Genomic DNA, 4,559 nt, shown 5'->3' with positions numbered 1-4,559 from the left:
ACATTCCTTCAGTTTCAGTTTTAGCAGCCTCATTTTATGACTATGGTATTTTTTACATGCATTTTTCATAAACATAGAGGTTGAATGAAGGGGAGACGGTACCGATACTTAGAACGATCGGGAACTTGAGTAATCTATAATTATAAAGTACCCTGTAGCCAATTCAATGGTTTTCCTATGATGACATATCGTTCACTGAGATGACGGTTGTGGCTTGGTGGATTACACAATAAATTACAATAAAGTAATCACACGTACAACCTTCGGTAAAAAACCGTAGAGACACATTAGGTCTCGGTTAAAACAGGTCCTGCGTAGTTGAGATTTTTCTAGTAGAATTGTTTATGAATGCGTTTACAGTATAAACAAAAATACGTCGATGACCAACATTCAGAATCTCGTAATGTACTCATAACTAAAGTTACGTTAGATTTTACTATCTAACTTATTTTAGTCATATTAGAAATAATTGAAACTACTTTTTTTGGTAATAATGTCGTATACCACGTAAATCAGCTCCTTGTTCTAATTGAGGCTTTGGTCGTAGGCAATTGTGACATACCGCGTAGCTGAGGTTACGTCAACCTCGGCCCAACCTGTGTGTTGGTGAATGACTCAAGAGAGGTGCGGGTGTAGTGTTCCAGACTCGTGTGTAAGTCTATCAAGTAGTGATACAGTCAAAATTGATAAACCAATATAAAGAAATGAAGATATATAAGACTTAACATACATTTGAGATAAGTGCGGTAGGAGAAGAAAACTCTGCATTGTGAGCAGCGTGAATTTGGACTAGTAATGTTGCGTGGGAATTGACGAAATGGGAAGCGTGATCTGTAAATTACTAACGTGTACTTTGATATATGTGTAGAATTTGTTCAAATCAGCTATTGGATGCTCGGTTTCCGTTGTCCGTTGAATGTTTAGGGTTTATCTGAAATGTTTACTTTCCGGTAATGCTCTTTAGATGTCTCTTTGTTCTAGTCGTCTGTCGTTTTTTGTATTTAATTTATTATGTATTAAACGTAATAAATTAGTCTCGTGGTGTTAGTACGATTGTACGTTGTTTAGGGTTTCGAGCGTTATAGATATGTTACCTTGTCTGTGGAAATGTTTTGTTAGTAAAGTTTAGTTCAATGATTTGGTTACGTATTGTGTTTCATCCATGTTTCTTTATGTTTTCAATGTGTCGACGTCCGACAGCTCTTCTTGTGGTTCAGAGTCGGTTATAGTTACCGTAACGTTTTTGTACAAACCCTTTGTAGATTAGTGACCTCTTGAATAGAGCGGTTGGTACGAGTTTAAGTTGTTTTTTGTCGAGAGAATTACAGTAACCTAGTCTTGTTCTAGCTCTTTGCGACTAATGCGAAAAATCTGTTCACGGTGTTTTTTAAAATACAGTCTAACTATTACTCACTCATTGTATAAGAATCGAAACACCTCTGAGTGCGAGCACACCCTCCTTCATCATCGGTAGCCCCACCAGTGCTAGAGGTCTATCTACAGGTAGAACAACCTCCTACGCCACTCCTCGCCCAAGTGCAGGCATTTTAGTAGGTGTTAGATGAGTGTCTTTCCATCTCTTATGCAATAAGTCACCTCGTCGTGCCAAACACCAGTAGTCGACTTCTATCTGGATTTTCGTTACACCTGTAAAATTAGTGGAAAAACCGCTTGGTCCACGGCTGACCGGACTCATGGGTGAGAGACCTCACCTAAGGTCATAGCTAGGTCTACCGCCCCTCGCGAACCAAAGAGGCCACGTACTTTGATTCTTGTGCTACTTCCTTCCTTCGTCAATGTTTGTTTGTAGATATACTCACTTGTATGAAAATTTAATTAACAATATTATAGAAAATTATATATTTCCAGTGGTTATCATAACGTTTTAGGTGCACAAGTACGAAAAGATGTAGTTGTACAGGGTATAGACACATTCTCAGAGACTTCTAAAGTTCCTTGTTTCTAAGATGTAGAGAAATACAGGCCCTAAGTAATATATATTTTTTTGGACAGATTTTACTCGATCTAGTTTTATAAACTGGTTTTTGAAATACTACAGTTATTTGCTACATATAACGAATAACTTATTTGTGTTAATCTGGTTATTTGGTTTGTAGTTTCCATAGGGGGGGGGGGTGGAATGTTTGTGACTAGAGTGATTGATTTTCTTGTAGGTATATCCTGTTCGTCAAGTGTGTGCACTTTTTATTTTTTTTGTAATTTTTTATTGGGCTATTGAAAAAGTGCTATAATCATGGTCAATCACGGACCTTATAAATACACCAAGTGGTGGGTTTTTCTTTATTTATTTTCATGAATCAATGGCCACTTTGATAAGGGGTAAAAATTAGTTTGACGATCTCTTCCACCTATGTAAAGACCCCTCTTTTTCATTGGTTAATGATCTAACTGTTTGGTGTAGTGTGGCAATTTTGAGAATTTTTCAAATCATTCGGCGGGTATTAACAATTAAACGTATCTCGTTAATCCGGTTTTAATTATATCTGTATATTTTTATATCCGGGTGCCGCTGTGGTTTGCGTCTCCTTTATTGAATAGCTGTTAGTTGTTTTCTTTTTGTTTATCCCTTTCGTTTCTACCTCGCCACCTCTATCCTAAATACCTGTACTTTCTACTTCTTACATTTTGAACTCAAATACCTGTACTTTCTACTTCTTACATGTTGAACACAAATACCTGTACTTTCTACTTCTTACATGTTGAACCCAAATACCTGTACTTTCTACTTCTTACATGTTGAACACAAATACCTGTACTTTCTACTTCTTACATGTTGAACCCAAATACCTGTACTTTCTACTTCTCACATGTTGAACACTAATACCTGTACTTTCCACTTCTCTCATTTTCCAAACAGGCTGGTTCCTTTAGTCTGAATGTGTGTTTGGTGGCGTGATCATTATTATTTAGAGTCATTGCGACCCTATTGATTTGAACACGATCCGTGTATCCATCATTTCCTGGTCTTCTCTAAAGAAGAGGGACCAATGAAAACGTTGTCATGTTGCCGTTGTTCAGCATGGAAACATTCATTAGCTAACAATGACATTATTGTTCTATTAATATAAAGGGAGGTCAGGTACTCTTTAAAACAGCTGCTAGTTATGGGTACTTTTGACTGAAGTACATTTCAAAGTTCTTTACTTTGACTTGAGGAAAGAAGTTTAGTCAGTACTTCTACTTTCACCAGAGTATCTGTACTTCTACTTGAGGAAAGGATGTGTGTACAAAGTCAAAGTTTACAGCTGGTGGAGATGAGCAGAGACAGAAACACACCGGTATATGACGGACATATACTCTCACTTATACAGAGGTGGAAAGTACAAGTACCTTTACTTAAGTACTTCTTTGTAGTATTCCCACTTTTTACTCCACTACACTTATTTAACACTTATAGCTGGCAGCTACTATTTACATAAAAAACACATTACTTTTTTTTAATGATACAATGCAGTACGATACTACAGTACCAATACATGAATAAAACACCTAACATGGTGTAAAGTAACAAACTATGTATTTGTAAGCAATTAAAAGAAGGAATCATTGAATATTCTATAATATTTAATACTTTTAAAACAGCCATGGTGCATAATGAGTAGTTTTACTTGTGATACCTTAAGTACATTTAGCTGGGAATACTTCTATACATATACTTACGTTTTGTATGCTGCTGCAACGCAAACATTTCCCAAATTGGGATCAATAAAGTACTTTTTATTACTTATCTTAAGTTACATTTTCAGACCTGAATTGAGTAAAGGATCTTCTTCTGTCACTGCTCTTATAATTGTGGTTCCTCTTCCTGCATAGAAAGTAAACGCTCTTCAATTAAACATACTTTAGAAAGTGTCCGAGCAGATCAGCTGCCATGCAAAGGTTTTCATTTGAGCTTTGTGAGCTTTCATTGCAGCTTCAGTCCGGCTCTCTTTGCAGGAAGACAAATGATCTGCGAGACGAGATGAGGGTTCCTTCACATTTCAGCTAATGGTGAAAAATGAGACCTGGTGATTGGCTACTGCACATACACTTCTTTGGGGGAGAATGCCATTAGTACTTTCCCTGCTAATCAGAATTATGGACCCTTTCTTCTCTGTTATGGCAGACATTAGACGTCTTGTGATTTCAGAATCGAACCCCTCCTCTTGTGGCTAATTGCTCTCGGATGTTGGAGGAATATTTGGAGTGAAATGTTGATGCAGTCAACACGGGGGGAGCTAAATATAAAATGGCTGCTGTTATGCTAATGGCTGCCACTGAATAATTCAAGCATGGCTGATAATAAAAGTGTGGAGGGAGGGGAGCTGTCGAGCCATGTGTCAGGGCAGCCACTAATTTGCTGTCAAGCCTCATATACTATAACCCCCCCACTCACAGTTCAGCACTGGGGATTAGTAAATATTTTGTCCGCCTCTCGATGTAAATAGACAGGGAGGAGAGTCAGGAAAGGGGGGGTTGGCAGGAAGTGGAGTTTGGCTGTTCTGCTCCCTGTCATGTGTCCTCAGGAGGGAAAATGAGGGTGGGGAGGGTGGGGGAAA

The 4,559-nt window shown here is 37.9% G+C and overlaps 1 protein-coding gene across 1 annotated transcript in view; it reads right to left on the bottom strand.

Moving 5' to 3' along the window:
• Positions 1–4,559, bottom strand: part of cyp27a3 (cytochrome P450 family 27 subfamily A member 3) — a 104,247-nt gene that overhangs the window by 2,249 nt on the left and 97,439 nt on the right. The gene's annotated exons all lie outside the window — the stretch shown is intronic.

Source organism: Notothenia coriiceps, unplaced genomic scaffold, assembly GCF_000735185.1.
Source record: "Notothenia coriiceps isolate Sejong01 unplaced genomic scaffold, NC01 NC01_scaffold00000339, whole genome shotgun sequence".
Lineage (NCBI taxonomy): Eukaryota > Metazoa > Chordata > Actinopteri > Perciformes > Nototheniidae > Notothenia > Notothenia coriiceps.
The sequence above is the reverse complement of the archived record's forward strand: the minus strand, read 5'-3'. Positions and strand labels throughout refer to the sequence as shown.